General features: G+C 42.7%; 1 long non-coding RNA gene across 1 annotated transcript in view; it reads left to right on the forward strand.

The window, feature by feature from the left end:
- The first annotated feature begins 15,195 nt into the window (after positions 1-15,195).
- The window catches only part of LOC112614022, a 15,095-nt gene continuing 4,619 nt past the window's right edge, over positions 15,196-25,671 (forward strand). Inside the window, exons 1-2 of the long non-coding RNA XR_003117029.1 lie at positions 15,196-15,281; positions 15,837-15,933. This is a non-coding gene — a long non-coding RNA (uncharacterized LOC112614022). The remainder of the gene's footprint in view (positions 15,282-15,836; positions 15,934-25,671) is intronic.

Genomic DNA, 25,671 nt, shown 5'->3' on the forward strand with positions numbered 1-25,671 from the left:
GAATTGCTATTTTTCTCCAGAAACTATCAGCCACAGCCATCTGTCTTGGTCCTGGACTGTTTAAAAACAATTTTTTTTTTTTCTTTAAACATGTGTGTGTGTATGCTTCAGCCACAGAACCAAAGTAGCCTCCATTGCAACAATGGCTGACTTGTGAGACTCAGCAGTGGTTCCCCCAGCCTGCTTCTGGCCACCAGATGTCATTCAGTGGTTCCCTTTCATCCTCACCCACCACAGAGCCATTTCAGCCTGTGTAGGGGTGGGGGTTTGCAGCCTTTTCTGAGCCCCACCCCAGATCTGAGTGTGACCTAATCTTGCCTGAGGCCAGCTCTGGGGGAAGGGAAGGAGCAAAGCCACCTGGAAGTGGAGCTGGGATGGAGTTAGATTTCTTCCGAAAGTTCAGCAACTGCTGCTTATTAAAAAGCTTGTTTTCTGCCTGGGAATCCAGTCTTTAGCATGAGAGAATAAAAGGACAGACATAATAGTGGGATTTGAAAGGAGTGCTGTGAGCTGGGGACATGGAGTGGGGCACACGGAGTCCCCCTTCCCTGAGTACTGGCTGTGCAGTCCAGTACTGTACCATAGACTGAGAGGCAGCTGATGTTTCCTGACCCCATCACCCCACCACCTCTTCCGTCTTTCTCTTCCAGTTCTTTCTTCTCTATCTCTTCCCCTTCCTTTTCCTCCTCCATCTCCTCCTTTTCTTTCATAACTGTTGACTCGGGTAAGCAATGGAGTCACAGAAAGGCAGTCAGAAGTCACACCACACAAAGATGCCGATCAGAAGGCCACAGAGCCGCCAGCCCTGTCTCTGGGGCATAAGATAACATCAAAAAAGGCAAATGATAGTTCAGCTTACTAGTTTAGAGTTCAGGCAGGGTGTGGTGCCTCATGACTGTAATTCTAGCACTTTGGGAGGCCGAGGCAAGAGAATCCCTTGAGCTCAAGAGTTCAAGACCAGCCTCGGCAACATAGGGAGAACTCATCTCCCCAAAAATTTAAAATTAGTCCTGCGTGGTGGCATGTGCCTGTCTCCTGGCTACTTGGATGGCTTGAGGCCAGGAAGTCAAGGCTTCAGTGAGCTATGATGGTGCCACTGCACTCCAGCCTGGGTGACATAGCCAGCCTTGGTTTCCTTATTGGCAAAATGAAGATAATGGCACCTGCTTTATATAAGGAGATATCATAGTGCTTTTCCCCCATATTGTAGATATTGGGGTTAGTGTGAGGAATGCAGGAATAACACACTAGGTGAAATACATAGCACATAGTAAATGCTCAGTGAATTATACACCTACTACATGCCAGGCTCTATTCCAGATGCTGAGTGAACAAAAGAGACAGGAAGAAAATCTTGCCCTCATGGAGGTAACATTCTAGCAGGGGGAGACAGACAATAAACAAGTAAATAAATAAAATATATAGCACATCAGATGATCAAAAGTGAAAGGAGAAAAATAAAGCCAGAGAGGGCATAAAGGAGTGCTAGGAGAAGAGGGGTTGCAGTTTTAAACAGAGCAGCACAGACACCCGGCAAATGTAATTTTTTGGTTAAAGACCTAAAGGAGGTGAAAGAGCCAAGCATGCAAATGTTGAAGGGAAGAGCATTCTGGGCAGAGGGAACTGCAAGTTCCAAGGTCCTGAGTCAAGAGTACACCCAGTATGATTGAGAAATATCTAGGAGGTTGGTGGGCTGGAGCTCAGTGGGGGAGGGACAGTAGTAGGAAGTGGGGCAGGAAAGGCAATGGTGCGTGTACAAAGGAGGGGAGGTGCAGCAGGGAGTGCAATCATGTAGGAACTTGTTAGCCATTGAAAACTCTGGGGAGTTTTAAGGAGAGGAATGATAGAATCTGATTCACATTTTAAGAGGATTGCTCTGGCTGCTGTGCTGCAAGTAGGCTATGGGGGATCAAGAGTGTCAGTAGGGAAACCAGTTAAAGGTCAGTGCAATAAGCCAGGTGAAAGATGGTGGTGGCTTGGACTAGGTAGTAGAGAAGGAGGTGGTGATAAGGGGTTGGATTCAGGATATCATTTTTAAGGAAGAGCTGTAAGAGTTTGATGATGGATTTGTGAAAGGAATTGTGAAAACAAGAGAGGAGTTCAAAAATGTCTCTGAGGTTTTTGGCCTGAGCAATGGAAAGGATGGAGTGGCTATTTGCTAAGATGAGGAAAATTGTAAGTGGAGCAAATTTGGGGGTGGATGAGATGGAGCAGGTGGTAGATGTTATGAATTATGTTTTGGATATTGTGAGAGATTATTACCTTAATAGTCCCCAGTGAGTCATGTACTGGGCCTTATATACTGGGACTTGCCCTCTTAGAATGCTGCTTTGGCCTTAAAAGGAATTCTACTGAAGAACCATATGGAGGACAGCCAAAATGCCCTGGTCAATAGGCTCAACTAATATCCAGACATGTAAGCAAGGACATCTTAAACCATCCAGTAAATCTCCAAAAGACTTCAGTCACGTGAATGACCCAAGGCAAGAACAGAAGAACCACCTAGCTGAACTCAGCCTAAATTGCCACTAAACTTCAGAGTTTAATTATGTAGCAATATATAACTGGTACAATCATGTTAAATTTGAGATGCCTTGTGCACATTCAAATTAGGATTTCAAGTAGGCTGTTGGATGCCTGAGTCTAGAATCCAGGGAACATGTCCAGGCTGAAAACACAATTCAGGAATTAATGAGCATATAGATGATAAAGTCATGAAACTGATAAAAACAGCAAGGAAGTGAGTAAAGGTAGAGAAGTTTAAGGACTGAGCCTTGGGGAACCATAACATTTAGAAAGGAAGAGGAATCCCCAAAAGTCAGTACAACAGAAGGAAAACCAGGCATGTTTGGTGTCCTGAAAAACCAAGTACAGAATGTGTCTCTGGGAGAAATGAGGAAGCAATTGTGTTGGATACTGCTACCTAATCAACTAAGATGAGGACTGAGAATTAATCATTGAATTTAGTCAAGGCACATCTTTGGTTACATTGAGAGAAACAATTTTACTAGAGTGCAAAGTGTGGAAGCCTGCTTAGGAGGAGTTAAAGAATGAGAGGAGAAGAATTAAAACCAAGGCTATAGATAACCCTTTTAAGGAACTCTCATATAAAGAAAAATGGGGAAATGGGTCCATAGTGGTAAAAGGATCTGCAGTTAAGAGACAGGTTTTAAGATTGAGAGCATATTATTTATAGATATGAAAGATCTAGTAGAGAGAGGAAAATCAAGTGATGAAGAATAGAGAAAAAAAGATTTGCTGGATGATATCCTTGAATAGATGAGTGGGAATGGGACCCGTTGAAGGCATTGGCTTTAACTGGGAGCAAGGATGAATCTTATATAATGTGAGAGGAAAGGCAGAATATGTGGGCACTGACATAAGTTGGTGGTCACACGTAGGTAGAAGAACATAAAACTTCTTTGCTTATGTTTTCTCAGCAAGGTCATTGGCTGAGCTTGAGGATGGGGGAGGGTTGTTGGGGTTGTTGGAACGTTGAGGAGAAAGAAGATAAGAAATTCTCATCTAGAAATGAACAGTATCCATTGTTATTATCTTCTTGTAGGAGGCAAGGGCTCCCAACTTACTCATTACATCCAGGAGCTCAAGACTCCTGTTCTGATGGGCTCAGGCTTGATATAGCCTGTAATGTAGAGAGATCTTGGCTGGCACTATCATGCCTAAACAAAGTCATTTCTTACTTTCTCTTTTGTTCAGATATGTGGTGGTCATGTGCTTGGGGGAATCTGAGTCTTTTCCCTGACCAAGGCTGTTCATCTTGGTTAGTGTGGACCAATCAAGATAGTTTTATTTCCTTGGCCAGCAATTCTTTTAGGTACAAACATGTGTTACAATTCTGACCAACAATATGTGACAGGACATCTGCTGGTAGTCTCTTAGAAAATATTTTCCTTTCTGATAACAAGAGAATCACGGAAGGAATGTTTCTTCTGTTTCTTTTCTTTGCTCTGTGTGTTGAAACTGGATCTGCAGCAGTCACATGTTACCAGTACGAAGGGTGGCCCACAGGCTGAAGAAGGCAGTTCTGTAATGAGTCCCCGAACCACTGAATTCAATCCTGGAGCCTCCCTGTCTCCAGACTTCTTTTTTTTTTTTTGAGACAGAGTCTCGCTCTATCACCCAGGCTGGAGTGCAGTGGCACTATCTTGGCTCACTGCAAGCTTCGCCTCCTGGGTTCATGCCATTCTCCTGCCTCAGCCTCTTGAGTAGCTGGGACTACAGGCGGCCGCCACCACGCCCGGCTAATTTTTTGTATTTTTAGTAGAGACGGAGTTTCACTGTGTTAGCCAGGATGGTCTCGATCTCCCGACCTCATGATCCACCGGCCTCGGCCTCCTAACGTGCTGGGATTACAGGCGTGAGCCACCCCGCCCAGCCCAGCCTTCTTTTTTTTTTTTTTTTTTTTTTTTGAGACGGAGTCTCGCTCTGCCGCCCAGACTGGAGTGCAGTGGCCGGATCTCAGCTCACTGCAAGCTCCGCCTCCCGGGTTCACGCCATTCTCCTGCCTCAGCCTCCCGAGTAGCTGGGACTACAGGCGCCCGCCACCGCGCCCGGCTAGTTTTTTGTATATTTTAGTAGAGACGGGGTTTCACCGTGTTAGCCAGGATGGTCTCGATCTCCTGACCTCGTGATCCGCCCATCTCGGCCTCCCAAAGTGCTGGGATTACAGGCTTGAGCCACTGCGCCCGGCCCAGCCTTCTTAATATGTGAAATATTGTTATAATTTCCCTTGTCGACTATGCCTTTTCTTGTTGGTTCGTCTGTGATTTACAGTGGGAAGAATTGTGATACATAGATCATTAGTAAAATAGATACAGAATTCAGCTTGGGACCATTGAGAACACAAATTCAATTCACTGCAATATAGATACAATGAGAACAATGTACCAGGCACAGTATTAGACACAGAAGTATAAAACTTCCTCACCATGAATATCTTATGACAAATATATATGTGTGTGCATTGTAAACTGGGATAATAAGAATATCAAAATTACTATTCTAGAAAGCAGAATATGTTTAGTGCCTTGAAAGAGATATAGGAAGTCAAAGAAGATGGTGAAAACATCCATTTGGAGAAGCTGGGGTAGTGTCAATCAAGGAAGTAAGGACTAGAAAATAGGGAACAGTAGGCCTGGCACAGTGGCTCATGCCTGTAATCCCAGCATTTTGGGAGGCTGAGGCGGGTGAATCACTTGAGGCCAGGAGTTCAAGATCAGCTTGGCCAACATGTTGAAACCCCGTCTCTACTAAAAACACAAAAATTAGCCAGGTGTGGTGGTGCACACCTGTAATCCCAGCTACTAAGGAGGCTGAGGCATGAGAATCACTTGAATCTGGGAGGTGGAGGTTGCAGTGAGCTGAGATCGTGCCACTGCGCTCCAGCCTAGGTGACGGAGACTCTGTCTCCAAAAAAAAAAAGAAAAGAAAGAAAAGAAGGAGGGAACAGCAGTAATAATAAACATACAGGCAAGAAAGTGGACTGGTCTGGAAAACTCCGTGGTAAGATTGGTTTGGCTGACTTATAGAGTGTGGAGGGGGGTAATGAAAATAATGTTGGAAAGTTACATTGGGTCAGGATTTGAGAAGCCTTAAATGGTAGGCCAAGAAATGTGGGTTTGCTTAGGTTGGAAATGGCAGCCCCTAGAGACTTTTTTTTTTTTTTTTTTTTAATAGGAAAGTAACATGGTCAGAGCTGAATCTGGGAAGAGTTATCTTTAGCAGGGGGACTGAAGGCATTTCTTTTTTATCCAATAATAACTAATTCTTTTAGTCATTTGCCACACCCTCAGTATACGCAGATGTTTAACATGAACACATCTAAAGCCTCGGCAAGAATAAACAAGAGAGAATTACATTCTCAGACCCAAGCAATGAGAGGCAGCATCAAGACAGAGAATCTGCCTTGGCCTCAGGCAAGCCTTTTTAGCCCTTTTCTCTGTGTCCCACCCACTTCATTTAGGCTCCCTGGAGCTTCAGAGAGCCCTCATTCCAATTAAAATCTTCCCCCAGAGTTCAAATTTGCACCAGGACAGTACTATTTCTCTAGTCTCCAACACTTTTTTTTTTTTTTGGAGACACAGTCTTGCTCTGTTGCCCATGCTGGAGTGCAGTGGTGCAAATCATAGCACACTGCAGCCTCAATCTCAGCTCAGGCGATCCTCCCACCTCAGCCTCCTGAGTATCTGGGATTACAGATATATTCCACCACATTTGGCTAATTTTCTTTTGGCTAATTTTCTTTTAATTTATTTTTTTGGTCAAGACAAGGTCTTGTCATATTACCCAGGCTGGTCTTGAACTCCTGGGCTCCAGCAATCCTCCCACCTTGGCCTCCCAAAGTGCTGAGATTACAGGCCTGAGCCACCGCACCCAGACCTTCAACATTTTCATACAGTGGGACTCCTCCAATCAGTGATGGTACCCTTTGCAGAACACCATGAAATATTGATATATTTAAGTTCAAAATACTGCCTATGAATTAGCACAAAATTACATATTTAGCTACTTTATGCTTAAGTTGCTTGAAAATGTTAAATTTGGGCCAGGCATGGTGGCTCACACCTGTAATCCCAGCAGTCTGGGAGGCCGAGGCTAGCAGATTGTGAGGTCAAGAGTTTGAGACCAGCCTGGACAACGTGGTGAAACCCTGTCTCTACTAAGAATACAAAAATTAGCTGGGCGTGATGGCACGTGCCTATAATCCCAGTCACTTGGGAGGCTCAGGCAGGAGAATTGCTTGAACCTAGGAGGCAGAGGTTGCAGTGAGCTGAGATTGTGCCACTGCACCCCAGCCGGGGTGACAGAGTAAGACTGTCTTGGGGGAAAAAAAAAAGTTAAATTTATTTAAACTTACAGATACTATCACATAATATAAAACCACAACCATAAGCCCAAACACCTGTCCATAGAAAAAAGCTGTCAAACTAAGCACTGTCGGCGATGTCTCGGTCCATTAATATTCATTTGTTACTTACTAATTCTTTCTGTCATCTGCTAGCACTGGCCAGTGGACAAGGAATAACAGGTGCCAACAATTTAATAAAAATGTAGAGAGAGAAAACTAAAAGCTGAAGATACTCTATCCATTAACTTAATTTTTCTGGGAATTAGTATATTTATTCATTCAACAAAGATTGATTGAGCAGCTACTGTGTGGCAGGCACCATGCTAAGGAGAGGAGACATGAAGAAGTAAGGTACAGTTTTGTCTTCCAGAAATGTCTAGGAGGGGAGACAGCCGAGAAATGCTAACGAGCAAACAGAAAGTGAGTATTAAGGTGGAAGTGATACAGGGTCCTCCAGAGCTCTGGGGTTAGAGAGGGCTTCAGAAAGGATGACATAAGAGGTAAGTTTTTTTTTTTTTTTTTTATTCTGAGAGGCAGTGTCTCACTCTGTCACTCAGGTTAGAGTGCAGTAGTGCAATCATAGCTCACTGTAACCTCAAAACTCCTGGGCTCAAGTGACCTCCTGGGTCGGCTTCCCAACATGCTAGCTTTACACACCTGTGAGAGGTAAGCCTTGAAGATAAACTCAAAGTATCTAAACCAGTGCTTCTCAGACTGTGGGGTTTCACAGAGCAGCAGATTGTCTGTGGAATTGGGGGTAGGAGTTGTCAGGACCAGGAAAAGGTTATCAACTTTTACATTTGTGAAATAATGTTTATTGAGAATATCGTCCACTATTATACTTTTATAGAAGAAAGGACATTTTTATACCAAAAAAAAAAAAAGAAAAAGAAATAAAATGGACATAATAACAGGCAAAAATGAAGTGTTCTTGAATTGGTATGAATTTGGCTTTGTGAAGAACTCATCACATTGTCCTTATTTGTCTTGTTTCATGCGAGAGAAGCTGGAGAAGGTGCCACAAGCAGAGTAAAGGGACATGGACAAAGGTCCTGAGGCATCTGGTCTTCATTTTTTTTCTGGCGCTGAGGTTCTAGCCACCCTGGGTTTGGGGAAGCGGAGCCAACAACCTGTCCTCAGGGCCACATGATCTTCTTCGGCCCCAGGCACCGTGTTCGGGGAAGTAGGAGGAGTGAGCAGAACTTTCACCATAAAAAATTCTAAAGATTACATTTTATGACTACTTTGGTATCAGGAAGACTATAATCTTCGACCTCCAAAAGTTTATTATTTTTATCCTGACATTAAAACAAAGTAAAACCTTTCTCTAGACCCCTAAAAGTGTTGTGTGCCTAAGACACGCCCGTTCTAAACTTTAGGCAGCATGCAGTAGGATGGGGTCCCAAAGTCTTCCTTATCACCATGATCCCCTCCCCATTCTGCCTGTGGAGAAGTCTGCTCCTGCCTGGGGAGCAAGGATTGTATTAGAGGAGTAAATACTTGAGGAATAAATTCACAAGATGGCCAAATACCGCAGAGGTGTGTGCATCTGGAGATGAGCACAGTCAGGACTGGACACTCCAGGGGGCGAAGGGCCACTTGTCAATGGCTGGTAGGTCCTGCTAGCCACATCCAGTCCCAGGGACAGGAAGCAGCAAGGACCTGCCAGTCTGGAAACTCTGCCAGATGGCCTAGCATCCCAGGCTTGGTCTGCTCTGCATTTTATCAGCCAGGGCCAGAACCAGCCTTTCATAATTCAGAGTCACTTGGGACCCTGTCCCAAAGACTGCCTCTGATGTGGACTTGATCCACTAAGGCTTAACTTTAATCTGTCCTTTTTTGTCCAAGCCTCAGGTGTGTGTGTGTGTGTGTGTGTGATGTTCACATGATGGGGAAGAAATAACCAGCATTTCTTCTCCTTCCTTCTGCTCAAAGGATGTCTTATCTAGGATATGCAGGGCTGGAGGGCAGGGACAACGGTCATTTAAATGCAGGGGCGTTTGAGATAACTGGTGGGAAGACAGTGAAGAGAGAAAAGAAGACTGGGAGAGAGAAGGAAAGGGGGAGATGGAGGAGACACAGTAGGAACACACAGCAGGGGACCAGTTAATGTTTTTGAAAGAAACTTGCAATCCTGACAAATATGTGTACTCTGATATGTTATCCTAGGCTCCCCAATTTGGCCTAGGTAGAAGTCGAAAAACAAATGCAGGCTGGGCACGGTGGCTCACACCTGTAATCCCAGGACTTTGGGAGGCTGAGGCAGAAGATGGAACACTTGAGGTCAGGCGTTCAAGACCAGCCTGGCCAACATGGTAGAACCCTGTCTCTACTAAAAATACAAAAATTACTAGCTGGACATTGTATTGGGCACCTGTAATCCCAGCTACTCAGGAGGCTGAGGCAGGAGAATCGCTTGAACCCAGGAGGTGGAGGTTGCAGTGAGCCAAGATCACACCACTGCACTCCAGCCTGGGAGACAGAGCAAGACTGTCTCAAAAAGCAAAACAAGGTCAGGCCCGGTGGCTCACGCCTGTAATTCCAGTACTTTGAGAGGCTGAGGTGAGTGGATCATTTGAGGTCAAGAGTTCGAGACCAGCCTGGGCAACATGGTGAAACCCCATCTCTACTAACAATACAAAAATTAGCCAGGCATCGTGGTGCGTGCCTGTAATCCCAGCTACTCAGGAGTCTAAGGCAGGAGAATCACTTCAGCCTGGGAGGCGGAGGTTAAAGTGAGCTGAGATCACGCCACTGCACTCTGGGCGACAGAGTGAGACTCTGTCTCAAAATAAATAAATACATAAATAAAAATAACACACTCCTAAAATATGATCACACTAAAATAATTTAGCATTGACGCAATAGCATTCTTTGATATATAGTCCAGCTATCTAAAAATATCTATTTTATAGTATTTTAATAATCCAGGATCCATTCAACTTTACTCATTGAAAACTGATTTTTATATCTTCTTAGTTTCCCTTAATCTAAAAGAAGCTTCCTGCCTCTATTTACTACTTATTTTGTGTTAAGGATACTGGCATGTATTTTAATTTAATTTAATTTTGAGACAGGGTATCACCCTGTTGTTCAGGCTGGAGTGCGCTGCTGCCTTGACCTCCTGGACTTAAGCCGTTCTCCCACCTTAGCCTCCCGAATAGCTGGGACCGCAGGCCCACACCACCATGCCCAGCTAATTTCTTTGTTTTCTCTAGAGACAGGGTCTCATTATGCTGCCCAGGCTGGTCTTGAACTCCTGAGCTCAAGCCATACTCCTGCCTCAGCCTCCCAAAGTGCTAGGATTATAGGCATGAGCCACCATGCCCGACCAACATTGGCATTATTAGAGTTCACTTGTCTTGTTGAACATCGCACAATCTAGATTTTGCTGATGGTTTCCTCATAATGATATTTAGGCTAAATGTTTGAGGCAAGAACACTCTGCAGGTGACACTGTGTGCTTCCTGCTGCATATATCAGGAGGACCTTGATGTTTATGATGCTCAGTTATTTGGTTAAGGAGATATCCATCACATCTCTCCATTGTAAAGATACCTTTTGACCTTTTTCATTAATAGTCACACTGTGGATGTTAAAACTTTTTAGGGAGCAAAAGTCATCTACTTTTCCTGGAAAAACCATCTTTCTTCCATTGTCTCATCAAAAACCCCACTATGGTGTGGTTATGGCTGACACCAGCCTCCAGGAGGCTGCTCTTATAGCATGAAGATTCATGATTGTAATCGTTAATAACCATAACATTTCCTAATGTCTTGTAGCATTTTACAGTTTATAGAGCATTTTTGCACATGTTGCCGCTTTTGATTTGCCCCAAATTCCCTTTTCATTGTCCAAGAAGTAAGACTGCTTAGAATCATTCACTCACTCTTTCACCCGTCCATTCATTCAGACCACATGCTAGCCACTGGTCCAGAAGCCAGGGCTTTCATGAATGAATGAAGGGATCAGATCTAGGTGGAGAGACCAACAGGCAATCTTTTCCCAAACAGTGTCACTGCAGCGGTAAGACAAGCTCTGGGGTAGAGAACATGGGGTTGAAAGGAACCAGCTGAAAAGAGAAGCATAGAGAAGTAGAAACTGAGGCTCCACCCTGCCCTATCCACTGTCACATGAGAAACTCTATTTCTCTCCCTTTTAAAGCACTGTGAGTTGGGTTTTCTGTTTCCTGCAGCCAAATGCGTCCTGATACTCTCAATGTTCTCGCATTGCAGGTGAGGAAATGAAGGCCCCAGAAGTAAAATGATTTTGCCAAATGACACTCAGCTAGCAAATGCCCGAAATGGTTCTTGATCATGGGTGATTGATTCTAAGTCCCTCACTTGTGTCCTAGGGGAAGAGACAGGAAGAGCCCCTGTTGTCTGAGTCTTGATGAACTCCCTGGCTCTCCTCTTCTGTACACAGTTCAGAGATGGCTAGACAGAAGGAAGATGCCCAGTAACACTTACTCAGGTGCTCTGAGTGCTGGTCACTTCCCCCTTGGTGGCTAAGTGGCGGGCATTTCAGGATACAGAGCACTTTCATTAAGTTTAGCACTATTCACATGGACAGACAGTGGGTGTGCACGTTCAGTCAACCCAAATAGACGAACATACTGTCTGAAGGCCACAAAGTGCCCCATGAATAATTCCCTGTAAATACACATCCAATGCCCACACTTCACAGAGACTGATTGAATGTGTAAAAGACTGAAGGGCTCAGGGAACAGGAATTAATGGATGGAAGGAATCTATCGTGGTTGAGGTCAAAGAGTAGGCTCAGTGTAGCAGAGAGCCAGGCTCACCAGCCTGCTGTGAATTTGAAGTATGGGGGCAATTAGGCATGAGCTATTTGTAGACAGAAGGAAAAATGGTGAACTAAATGGCTTAAGCTTAGTTCCACGTGCAGGTTGGATGCAGAGGACTGTCATCCTCAATACAGGCTGCAAAATGATGCCAAGGGTCACCCTCATAGAGGGCAGGGCCCAGTGTTGGAAACATTTAAAGTACGACTTCTGAGCTTTAAAAGAGACATTGTATATATAGATCTACAGGAAGGTCAAGAATTCTAAAATCCTGGCAGCTAATTGTCCTGCCTCACCTTAAGTAATTTTGCTAGAGAATGCTGATGCAGCCTGTATTTGTGCTGTGTGTGTGTGTGCGCCCGTGCATGTGTTTATGTGTGTGTGTGTGTAGAGGACGTAGTAAGAGGGAAAAAATGTGGCATTTTTGCCAGCATTTGCCTTTTTTTTTTTTTTTTTTTGTCTTTTTTTCTTGCTGTTCTCCACCCCTACAATAAGCTGAGCCAGTGTAAGTTACAATTTATTAGCTGGTTGCTATGGGTTACACCAGTGCTCCGCAGATATTCCCTTCAGAAATAGTAACATTTAATGTAATGTAAAACAGAACTACTGTATCACCACTTGCTTGGCTTCTGCTGGCTTGCAATATTATATCCTTCCCTGCTGAGCTTGAAGCCTCAGGAAATTAGCTGGTGCCATTATTTTATGATGATGATGGGTGTCTGCCATACCCCCCTTGTTTCATGAAAAAGACAGCCTGCAAAGCGAGGGTGTCTGCAGGACCTGGGGTGCCAACTTGCAGTGCCATGCAGTGCCCAGAGACTGACTGTTTGTTTCATCTGCCTGTTCATTATTTAAGGCAGTCTTCTCAAAGCTGAGTCCCTGTGGGCCCGGGGCCAGTTACCATTTCAGGGAGGCTAGCTGTAACTACCAATGAATTTTATTTATTCTGCCATCTGTATAATATTTGTGGCAGGCTGGTTAACAAAAATTTGTGGGCTGGTAAATTTTCAGGATAATTTAACTGTAAGAGTGATTTGAAGGGGAAAGGTTAGAAGATGGTGACCCTGAGTAAAGCCATTCAAGTTAAAATAAACAGAATAGAAGAGAAACGGGTGTTTTCAGGCCACCCACATTCTCCCTTTTCTGCCTGCTCTCTCCATTGCCCACCCACCTAACCACTACCCCTCTCAGAGTACACCTTTTCCTGCCCGTGTGCTCAGTCTCTTCTCTCGCCTGCCCACGGAGGTGTACTCTCTTTTACAGGCAGGACACTAGGTTGCCCTACAGATGATGCTTCCCTAACAGGGTCCACTAGTGTAGGAGGAGTACTGGGGTGGTAAACAGAATGTGGGCTCTGGAAGATCTAGGTTCAAAGCCTGGCTCTGCCACTTCCTGGTTGTATGACCTTGGACAAGTTCCTTGACCCTTTGAAGCCTCGGTTTCCATATTATAACACGGGATAACTGTATTTACCTTGAGTGCATATTGTTAAGGATCTGAGGGCGCAATGTCTACGTAATCTCTTAGCACCGTGCCTGGCCCATCGTGAAAAGTGGTCTTGCCTACTCTCCAATGTGGGACATTTTTGTTCCCTCTTCCTGAGAGACTCAGCCAGCTGGTCCTCCTGGGCATCTCCTGCTTTTCATTCAAGACTAGATCAGACACAACCTCTTGTGAAAGCAACTTAGCTACCCTCCTGCCTGTCCTCTTTCACGCCATGTGCCTGCTGCTCTCCGCCGCTGCTGTGGCACCTCTGCATGCCTCTGCTGTAGTGTGTCCATGCTAGATTGTCATTCTCTGTTGAAAAGTCTTCCTCTCACTGAGCTCTGAGCTTCCTCGGGGTTGGCAGGTTGCCTTTCTGATCACTCTTCCTAGTGCAGTGCCTGTACACATAAGTTTTCAATGAAGTTTGTTGGGTGTATGAATGAAGTAAAGAAAAAACTAATTCATTAACTCATGTTTACCTACAGTATACCTGGTGGATAAAAGTCATGGCTCTATTCTACAGGGCAGTGGCAGCCACCAGGACTAAGGGACAGTGTATGCCATAGTCTCTATCGTTCAAATGCCTTTGGCTGTAAGTAACAAAAGATGCAATTCACAATGGCTTAATAATAAGAAAATTTATTATGCCCCATAGCAAGAGATCCAGAGATATGCAAGCTCCAGAGATGGTTAATTTATTTCTTCAGTAATGTCATAGAAGACCCAGTTTCTTCCAACTCCCACCCTAGCTATCTTCATCGGGTTGCATTTTTCTTCACGGTAACTCTCCTCAGAGCGAGAAGTAAGGCACAGCTGTACTAAGCAGATCCAATCCAGATAATATGACAGTGGCTGCTTCTCTTTTTATAAAGGGGAAAGCCTCTTTTAGAACCCCCGGCCCTACCTAGTAGACTTCTGCTCATGGTTTTGGTCAGAACTAAGTCATGGGTCCTTTTGAAAAACCAGTTATTAGCACAGGGAAAGAGAATGCTATGAACAGCTTAGGGCAAACACGTGGTCATGAATAGGACATGTTGCCAAGCAGATTGGAGTTATGTTAGGAAGGGAGAAGGGCAGGGATACAGTTATGTTGGATAAGCAGCCACACAGCTTGCTGCTGTGTGCATTTATTCATTCAACAGATATTATCTATTATATACCCAGCATTGTGCTGGAGGTTGTGGTCAGTAGTGAACAAGAGAGACAAGATCCTTCGCCTGCCAGGCCTTCCCCTCACCCGCTGTGCTTTGAGATGGAGAGGGTGTCCAGGCCTCCCCACTTCACCCTCTGAGGTGAGGAGGCGTCCAGGGCCTCGCATCTCAGCATGGGACTGACGGGCTTGCCCTGACCTCTCGCAGGCATGAACGCCGCTGTCTGGGTCATGACACACATGGGCATTTATGTGGGCGCCAAAGTCTTCCTCATCTACAAGGTAAGGCTGAGGTGAGCTCTGTGTATGTGGGGAGCAGGAGCCTCCTGGGGTGCAGGCTGGGGTCTGGTCTGTGTGGGTCACCCTGGGAGCCCTCAGATGACCCTGGTGGAGCTAATGTTCCAGACGTTCCAGTAAGGAAAGAGACAGTGGCCATGTAAACAAATAAACAAGATCCTTGTAGAGTGCCATAACTGTCATAAAGAAATCAGCAGAGCAGTGGACAGAGTGTGAACAGGGCCTGCACTGGAGGTGGACATGGAAGGTCCTTCTGAGAAGGTAACATCTGATGAAGTAGGGAGCAACAAGTCCGGGGCAGATCAAGAGAGAAGACTCCAAGCAGAGCCAACAGCGAGTGCAAAGGCCCCAAGGCAGGAATGAGGTGGCTATGTGGCTGGAGCAAAGTCTGTGCCTAATGACTGATCAAAAGTTGCTTCTGGCACCCAGCCTGGCTCCTGCCCCAAGCTGAAAACAGATCATCAGCAACAACTCTAGCTTCCCAAGCCTCTCCTGCCCAGACTTGCAGCTCCACCCAGGTCAGAGGCACAGCTGCAGGGACCACAGAACAATGGGCTCAGCTCTGTGAAGACAAGAAAAGCCACCATGGTTTTAACAAAGAACCCAGGAATGGCGTTAAAGGCTTCTTTGGGCAGTGTCCAATTTATGTAGCAATTTTCTTGGCCACATCTGCGGAGGTATAAAAAGACAGATATAAGGCAAGGATGGAACTACTTTATGTGTGTTGATATCCCTTCCCCACGGTTCTGTACACCTCAGAGCTCCTGCAGTGTGGCGGGTGATCCCAGTGGCTCCTATTTCACCTGGAGGCAGGACAGTGCTGCTGCCACGTATGGCAGCTCTGCCAGGGCTGAGGAGGCAGAGACTGTAATTCTCATTTTGGTGTACTCATCCCTACCACTTTTCTGCCACTGAGTTTTTGGGTGGGCATAAGTTCACTGGCAGCCTGGGTTCCCAGTCTTACTCTCCTCCAGGCCTGGTAGCTCTTCTTTCCTGCAGTGAAAACCTCTCCAAGGGTTTTAATGATCCTGCCCAGTTCTGGCCTGCCACACCCATCACAGCCTGGTCAGTCCAGAGAGTACCGAGTCCTCCTGCTTCCTCTGTCAGCAGTGACATCAGGCATCTTCCCTAGGCTTCCTCTAGAAACTGGTCCCTTTTTGTCCCTCTTCCAGGTAGCCTTTTCCCCTGAATGTTGTTAATGGATTCATTTGATATCTTGTTTTCCTTTGAAGCTTTTGTGAAACTCATGGAGACTCATGGAGCATGCAAATGAGGTAACATCACCATCAGTGCTCCTTCCCTGGCTCACTGCCTTGGGAAACCAACCTGGTAGGTGTTTCTGAGACTCTCAGTGTCTATGGAAGTCCCTGGGGATTTCTCACTCAAATCTGCAGAGTGTTTAGTCTTCCTGGACTTTTGGCTCTAGGCAGTTTGCTTGGAAGTATTGAAGGAGAGTAGCTCCCTGACCCCCATGTGATAATATTATAGGGCCTCAGAGCATGCTTGTTTGGCATTCTAGGGGTTGGGAGATTGGTGAGACACCCCAGATGTCTGCTTGACTTCAGGGTGGCTGATAACAGTAGAGACCACCACCCAAGACCCGGAACCGCAGCTTCCTCTGACTTGCAACTGTGCTGCTGCCTGGGACGGATTCCTTTCTTCTTAAGGTTGAACTTTCTCTTAAGGAGTCCATGTTTGGGTGTTGTCCCTAACCACCCCGCCTCCCCCGCTCCCTTTCCTAAGTTCTGCAGGCACCAGGGACCCCAGTTATGGACACAGGCGGGTTCTTTCCCTGGAGCTCCAGAATCCAGGTAGAACCTGGGAAGGGATGGGAAAAGAGGTCATTCCATCATTTGGACAAACCTAAATCTAAATTTAGCCCCAGCCTGCTATAGAATATCAGTATGAAAGAAACTCTGGACGTTATTAGGTCAACTGCTTCATTTTGCAGATGAGAAAACAGAGGCCCAGAGAGGTGAAGTGGTTGGACTAAGAACATGGACCTCATGGCAGAGCTGGACTGACCGTATCTCCTGACTTTCAGTCTGGGTCTCCATTCACTGTGCCTTCTGCCCTTGTTGTTTTTGAATTTTATAAAAGGTCCTTCACATTCAAAAACCTCTTCTTTCTGTTCCCCTGCCCACCCTCTACCTCGCAGAACTTCTGATAAGATGCCTAGGCCATGAGTGGCATTCTTGGGCTGTCTTGAGCGTGAAGACACCTTTGTGGCTAGCCTCCTTGAGCACATATGGGGCGTCGACACATATTTATTGAATCAGATTAAGACATAATTTTCCTTTTTTTTTTTTTTTTTTTTGAGACAGAGTTTCGCTCCTGTTGCCCAGGCTGCAGTGCGATGGCGCAATCTCAGCTCACCGCAACCTCCGCCTCCCGGGTTCAAGCAATTCTACTGCCTCAGCCTCCCAAGTAGCTGGGATTACAGGCGCCTGCCACCATGCCCAGTTAATTTTCTATTTTTAGTGGAGACAGGGGTCTCTCCATGTTGGTCAGGCTGGTCTCAAACTTCCGACCTCAGGTGATCTGCCCGCCTCAGGCTGGTCTCAAACTTCCGACCTCAGGTGATCTGCCCGCCTCAGCCTCCCAAAGTGCTGGGATTACAGGCGTGAGTCACTGCACCTAGCCAATTTTTGGTTTTTTAATTCTCCAATAGTATATTAATAGAACTACGGCAAAAATAAAAGTGCATATTTTCCACTTAAATAATTAGGTTAAATCAACTTAGATTTTTATTTTTCCTGCAGGACTTACAGCTTATAATGGGCTACAAAGCACTGTGACTGTTGGCCAGGCATGGTGGCTCACGCCTGTAATCCCAGCACTTTGGGAGACCGAGGCGGGCAGATCATGAGGTCAGGAAATCAAGACCATCCTGCCTAACACGGTGAAACCTCATCTCTACCAAAAAAAAAAAAAAAAAAAAAAAAATTAGCCGGGAGTGGTGGTGGGTGCCTATAGTCCCAGCTACTCAGGAGGCTGAGGCAGGAGAACGGCTTGAAGCTGGGAGGCGGAGCTTGCAGTGAACCAAGATCGTGCCACTGCACTCCAGCCTGGGCAACAACAGAGTGAGACTCTGTCTCAAAAAAAAAAAAAAAAAAAAAAAAAAAAAGCACTGCGACTGTGGCCATTTAACATGAACTCCAGAAAGTGTTCTCCATACCATATTTTGTGAAAAGCTGCACAAAGGTGGATGCATGGAAAATTGAAGGTTTGCCTGATCCTCTACCAGGGAATCCTGGTTCTATGGAGCAGCCAGAGCTATGACTGGTCTCCAGGACAGGAATGTGCCTGCTCCCTGGTGAAAGTGCCTCTCTGTGGCCTCAGGGCCTCTGTGAGGCAAGGCAGAGCTCCTGTCCCTGCATGAGCACACCTAGGGCTTCTGGAGTGGCTGAGACACTTATGCTCCCTGCTTCCTGCTTCCTGGAGCAGAATTTAAGGAAGACTACTGGGCTGTTGCCTCAGGAGACCAGACGAAACAAAACCTCCTTTCAGAGGGGCATTCTTCTGACTTTTTCTTCAAGTGGAATTGTGACTGTAGGTTTGGGTTTAAACATTGAATTTCAATTTTGCATACACACACCAAGAGGCCTCGGGGCAATGGGGGTGTTTGAAATGAACACCAGCCCGAGTCCTCTACCTGCCAAGTGTTCGATTAAGCTGCTTAGGTCTGTTTCCACCATCCTGTCTTTCAAATATTTATGTGGCAGATTATAGGCAAGCTTCAAAGGCAAGGAAATGCAAATCTGTTCTATAAATCATGGAATAACACAGCTGCTGTCTTCCTCAGTGTGACAGCTTACGAATGCCAGCATTTCTGTCTGCAGAAGGGGTGGTGGGAATGGGCTTCTCGAGTGCAGCCAGGCCTGTGTGCGTGCCTGTGTGTGTGTGTGTGTGTCTGTGTGTGTGTGTGTGTGTGTTGGGAGTAAGGAAGAGAGTAGGGAATACTAATAACATTCGCATTTTTGCAAAACAGCAGTTTTTTTGTTGTTTAAATTTCCCAGCAGTTAAGGAGTTAATTTATTTTGCTAATCTTAAAGAACTGTGGCGGGATAAAACCTCACCTGGGATCTGAGGCATCCAGAAAACTAGAGATGAAAATGGCTTTCGGTTTTGGGGAAATATACCTAGAACGTGAAGTAAGGGAAGAGAAGTCAACAGCAATAACTTTGGAGATTCCAAAATGAATTTAATTTAGTCTAAATGAATAAAAAGGTAATTGTGCATTGCAAATACTTACGCAAATTAAGTTTTGCCCCCAGGGTCTTAACAATCTGCCAGTGAAGCCCCCAGTGTGCCAAAGATTAGACTTTTGTGGGCTCTTTTTGGCTGTTGCCATGAACACATCGACTTGGTACATTGGTGTTCAGTGACCCATTAACATCCACCAAGACCAGCACTGGGGTTTATGGTCCTTGCCCAGCAGCTGGTTTTGGCCTGGTGTCATTCTAAGGAAAAACCTGGGAAAGCTGCAGTCAACAGCATGCAGGGACCCAAAGGAAGATGCTGTATAAGACAAAATGAGTGGGGATAAGGTTTGCCATGTATTAGTCAGGATTCTGTTGCAAGTGACTCAAACTCACTTAGGCAATAGGGGGAATTTTCTGGGTCACTGAAGGGAACATTGAATAACCAAATCATGGGAAAGGAACGAAAGTAGTTGGGCTCAGGAACAGTTGGAACAAAAACTGGAATGCTGCTAGGACTATCTTCCATCACCTGTCTTTACTTTTTCTCTGTGCTGGCTCCTAACATGGCTGCATATTAGGACTAGTAGATTTTGTGCCTAACGACTTTTCCTATTATAAAGACTGTTTTGCACCTGACAACTTTTGTCTCTGTAGAATCCTATTTTGAATAATCCCAGAGAAGAAATTTTTGATTGGTTGAGCTGGGATCAGGTGTCCATGCCTGGACCAATCAACTGTAGGAAGAGGACCGAGAGTCATATAAAAACATGGCAGCTCTTACGGTAGTCGTGTTGATGATGGGTGGCTTTACCAAAAAAAAAAAAAAAAAAAAAAAAAATGGAGTGGGGAAGCTTTGGACAGACAATCCAGTAAGCATCTACTACATTCTAGAGAGAGCTGGAAAAAAGACCAAAGAAGGCAAAGAAAGGGGGCCAGAAAAGATGGTGTGATGACTGAGTTGCATGTTGGAATTCATTGACTGACTCCTTGACATTCAGTATTCCATAGGATTCCTTAATGACACTAAATGTTCCTGGTTTTTCTATTTTTCTGATGGCTCTTATTCTGTCTCCTTGATTGTTCTAGAGCCTTCTCTTCTCTGCACTGAGAATCTCCTCAAGATTACAGGCCCTTAGTTTTGTATCTTGCCTCTAGAGAAGACAAATAGATAGCTTCTTTCCAACTGCATAAACAGTATTCCCCGTCAGCACCCTCCTCTTACCTTCCAGAAGAAATCTACACTTGGATTTCCTTTAGTCACATTTAATGCCTTTCTTAAAAAGTGTGGTTCCTGAACCAGTCACATGAGAATTACCTGGAAGCTGATTGGAAACGCAGAATCTTGGGCCTTATCCCAAAACTGCTGAATCAGAATCTGCATTCTAACAAGATGACCAGGTACTTAGTAAGTCCATTAATTTGGAAAGCACCACTTTAAGCAATTAGAAAGGGAACACATAATCAATCTGCTCTCAGTGGCGAAATAAATGTTTTTTCACAATTTTCCTACCAGGTCAATGGCAACCCTGTCTAGAAACCCAGATTCACAACAACTCTCAAAATTACTTTTCCAATACTTTCTTGTGTTCATTACCTATGTCCAATCTATTACCAATTTCAACCTATTAATTCCACTGTCCAGTAGGTCTGTTTTTCCTAACCATGCCTTCCTCACTTTCTGCAGGCTCTAATAGATGTATTTGCCAGTCAGCCTCCTCATTTAAAAAATGGGTCAAATAATGCTTACAATGCCTCCTATACATATTTACATACAATACAAATTTAATGTGTAATTATCTTCATCCTGGTAGGACTGGTTTTCCACTATGGCTTTGTACACAGTTGTAAGGGATGTTGCAAATAACGTATTATTAACTATAAAGTGCCAAAATCTATGAACAATTTTGATTTTAAATAAATTTGAAGGGATTAAAGATTATTTCTAAAATTATTTTCCCTTATCTGCATTTTAATATGCTATAATGAATAACAGAGAAAGTCGTGGAATAATACCTGGTAGGCCAGGAATTATAGATAGTAGTGTCTTACATATGAGCATCATCTATGATAGAGGTCAGCAAACTCTTTCTGTAAAAGGCCAGATAGGATTTTAGGCCTTCTGGGCCATATGGTCCCTGTTGTAACTACTCAACTCTACCATCATAATGAGGAAGCAGCCAGAGGCAATACATTGCACATTGATTACTGTAGCTTTAAAGTAAGTCTTGATATCAAATTAAGTCCTTCAGTTTTGAACTTCTTTTTCAAAATTGTTTTGGCTAACATAGGTTATTTTTATTTTTTACAAATTTTAGGTTCAGTATAAAAATTGCTTAAAGAAAAAATGCCTGCTGAGATTTTGATTGGGGTTGCATGTAATCTGTAGATCAATGTGATGAGAATTGACAGCATAACAATATTGAGTTTTCCAATTCACAAACGGGTATGTCTCTCCATTTTCCAAAGGTCTTTAATTTCTTTCAGTAGTTTTTTTGTAGTTTTTAGCATAGGTTCTATACATGCTTGGTTAAATTAATTCCAAAATATTATCTATTTCTGATGCTATTGTAAATGATGTTTTACATTTTAATGTCTCACTTATTTGTTGCTTGAATACAGAAATACAATTTTTTCTGTTAACTTTGTATTCTACAACCTTACTAGATTCACTTATTAACATAGTAGCCATTCAGGGTAGACTTGTTAGTATTTTCTAGATAGAAAATTATGTATATGACTGGGCATGGTGGCTCATTTTTTCTGTTAACTTTGTATTCTACAACCTTACTAGATTCACTTATTAACATAGTAGCCATTCAGGGTAGACTTGTTAGTATTTTCTAGATAGAAAATTATGTATATGACTGGGCATGGTGGCTCATGCCTGTAATCTTAGCACTTTGGGAGGCTGAGGTGGGAGGATTGCTTGAGGCCATGAGTTTGAGACCAACTTGGGCAACACAGCAAGACCCCATCTCTATTAACTAAAAGAAGAAAAGAAAAGAAAAGAAAATTGTGTACTATGTGAATAAAAAAAGTTTAACTTCTGTTTTTCTAATCTATAAGATTTTATTTTATTTTGTAGGTGTTATTTTACTGGTGGGACACCAATATAATGTTGAATGGAAGATAAAAAACAAACATTCTTGCCTGGATCTCAATATTAATGGGAAAATGTTGAGTCTTTCAATATTAATTTACAGTATTTGCTCAGGTTTTTCATAGATTCCTTTATTAGGTTAAGATAGTTGTCTTTTATTCCTAGTTTACTGAGTTTTAAAAATCGTAACAAGGTACTGAATTTCATCAGATGATTTTTCTGCATTGTTGTAAATGATCATAGGATTTTTCTTTTTTATTCTGTTAATGTGATGAATGACAATGATTGATTTTCAAATGTTAAATAACCTTGCATGCCTGGAATAAACTCCATTCAGTCATGATGTATTATCATTTTAATTATATTTCTGGATTCTAGTTGCTAATAATTTGTTAAGAATTTTTTATCTATGCTATGTTCATAAGGAATTAGACTATAATTTTCTTTTAATGTCTTTGTCTGGTTTTGTTGTTAGAATAATGGTGACTTCATAAAAGGAGTTGGAAAGTATTTCTTCCCCCTCTATTTTCTGAAAGATTTTGCTTAAGACTGATATTATTTCCTTTTTAGATGTTTGATAGAATTCATTATTTAATCTATCTAGGCCCAGAGTCCACTTTATCAGAAGAGTTTAAGTTATAAATCCAATTTATTTAGGCTTAACATAGAATTGATGAGATTTTCTATTTCTTCTTGTGTCAATTTGAGTTATTCATGTTTTCAAAGGAATTATCCATTTCAACTAAACTTTTAAGTGGTTCATAATATCCCCTTTTTATTTTTTAATGTCTATAAGACTTATAATGCTGTCCCTTCTTTTATTATTAATATTTATTTTTGTGTTTTTCCTTTTTTTTTCTTTATCTGTCTTGCTGGTAGAAGTTTATTTTTTATTTTTAGGGGTTGTTTTCTCTTTAATGGAAAACAAAGCTTATTTTGAGGATTTTTTTCATTCATCAAACATTAGCTTGGAATTGACTGTCATAGTGTTGGGAGTGTGGTGGGGGAGGGACTACAAAAAGCAGAAGATAGTTTTTACTTTCTTTTTTAAAATTTTTTAAATTTTACTTTAAGTTCTGGGATACAAGTGCAGAACATGTAGGTTTGTTACATAGGTATACGTGTACCAGGGTGGTTTGCTTCACCTATCAACCCGTCATCTAGGTTTTAAGCCCCTTATGCATGAGCTATTTGTCCTAATACTCTCCCTCCCCTTGCCCCCCATCCCCCTGACTGGCCCCGGTGAGTGTTGTTCTCCTTCCTATGTCTATGTGTTCTCATTGTTCAACTCCCACTTATGAGTGAGAACGTGTGGTGTTTGCTTTTCTGTTCCTGTGTTAGTTTTACTGAGGATGATGGCTTCCAGTTTCATCCATGTCCCTGCAAAGGACATTAATCTCATTCCTTTTTATTGCTGCATAGTATTCCATAGTGTATATGTACCACATTTTCTTTATCCAGTCTGTCACTGATGGGCATTTGGGTTGGTTGGTTCCATGTCTTTGCTATTGTAAATAGTGCTGCAATAAACATGTGTACATGTGTCTTTATAGTAGAATGATTTGTATTCCTTTGGGTATATACCCAGTAATGGGATTGCTGGGTCAAATGGTATTTCTGGTTCTAGATCCTTCAGGCATTGTCACACTGTCTTCCACAATGTTTTAAGTAATTTGCATTCCCAACAGTGTAAAAGCATTCCTATTTCTCCACAGCCTCACCAGCATCTATTGTTTCTTGACTTTTTAATAATCACCGTTCTGACTGGCATGAGATGGTATCACATTGTGGTTTTGATTTGCATTTCTCTAATGATCAGTGATGTTGAGCTTTTTTTAATTTTTTTTTTTTCCACATAAATGTCTTCTTTTAAGAAGTGTCTGTTCATATCCTTTGCCCACTAGAAGTTTATTTTCTTCATTGAATTTTTTTTCAAAGAATGAATGTTTGGATGTATCAGTTTTCTTTGCTATTTGCATATTTTCTGTTGTACTGATTTCCTTTTTTATGTTTATTATTTCCTTTCTTCTATTTACTTGAAGTTTATTTTGCTGTTGTTTTCCAGTTTCATAAGGTAGAAGCTTAGGGCATTGATTTTTAAACTTTTTTTCTTCTAATGTAAGCATTAAAGTTGTTAATTTCTGTCTAAGTACTTCTTTAACTGTATCCACATATTTCTTTCTATCTATCTATCTATCTATCTATCTATCTATCTATCTATCTATCTATCTATCTATCTATCTATCTATCTATATCTATCCAATCTATTTAGTTCAACGTATTTTCTAATTTCGCAAAATATTTTCTGACCTTATCCATAGGTTATTTTAAAGTTCGTTGTTTAATTTTCAAATATTTGTGGATTTTGTAGATTTTTTTCTTCTTGTTTTTTAATGTAGTTCCGTTGTGGTCTGGTCAGAGAACATACTCTGTATAGGGTTTGAATATCTTTAAATTTATTGAAACGTATTTTATGGCCAATTATGTGCCCTCTGTGTCCTCTAAGATAAATGTTCTATTTTCACTTACAAGGAGTGTGTGTTTCATAGTTGGCTGTCTGGAGTATTCCATAAATATCAATTAAGTTTGATTGTTTGATGGTGTTGTTCAAGACCTCCATATACTTTCTAACTTTTGTGCCCTTTTGTTCTATCAACTACTGAGAGAGGAGTATTAAAAATCTCAGACTATACTTTTGTATTTGTGTGTTTTTTCTTTCAGTTCTGTCAGTTTTTTCTTTGTGTATTTTCAAACTTTATTATTAGGTGCACATACATTGACTATTGTAAATATTCTTGATCAATTGACCCTTTTTTATGATGAAATATTTCCCTTTAATCTGGAAATATTTCTTATCATGAAGTCTACTTTGTCTGATATCAAAGTAGCCACTCTAGCTTTATAATTAATATTTGCCTGGTATATCTTCTTCTGTTCTTTAACTTTTACCTATATGTATCTTTGTATTAAAAAACTAAGCCTTGTAGAAAACAAATAGTTGGATGTTGCCTTTCTACCAGGTATAATAGTATCTCTTAATAGATGATTTTGGTCCTATTATACTTTTCTACCAAGTATAATGGTATCTCTTAATAGATGATTTTGGTCCACTTTTACCTAATACAATTCTTTTTTTTTTTTTTTTTTTTTTTTTTGAGACGGAGTCTCGCTCTGTCGCCCAGGCTGGAGTGCAGTGGCCGGATCTCAGCTCACTGCAAGCTCCGCCTCCCGGGTTCACGCCATTCTCCGGCCTCAGCCTCCCGAGTAGCTGGGACTACAGGCGCCCGCCACCTCGCCCGGCTAGTTTTTTGTATTTCTTAATAGAGACGGGGTTTCACCGTGTTAGCCAGGATGGTCTCGATCTCCTGACCTCGTGATCCGCCCGTCTCGGCCTCCCAAAGTGCTGGGATTACAGGCTTGAGCCACCGCGCCCGGCCTTGAAGTAGCCTTTAAACTAATTCTGATGCTATGCAGAAATAAGCAAACATTTTTAAAGTAACACCAAGTAGAAAAAGTAGAACTTAAATTTGTTGGTAAACTATGATTACAACTATGTTAAAATCATGTATGTATGCTTGTGAATGAAGTTTAGAAGGGAAATGGAAAAATAGTATTAGGATTTCTGGCCTATAAATTTTTCTTTATATATGGTTTTGAAGTTGATTTTCTAGTAAGTTAAAATCATAGCAATGATGATATTTTTAACTGAGAATTCGACATTTTAAAGTATATGTTTGTTATCTTTTTTTTTTTTTTTTTTTT

This window comes from Theropithecus gelada, chromosome 1 (assembly GCF_003255815.1).
Source record: "Theropithecus gelada isolate Dixy chromosome 1, Tgel_1.0, whole genome shotgun sequence".
NCBI classification, from domain to species: domain Eukaryota; kingdom Metazoa; phylum Chordata; class Mammalia; order Primates; family Cercopithecidae; genus Theropithecus; species Theropithecus gelada.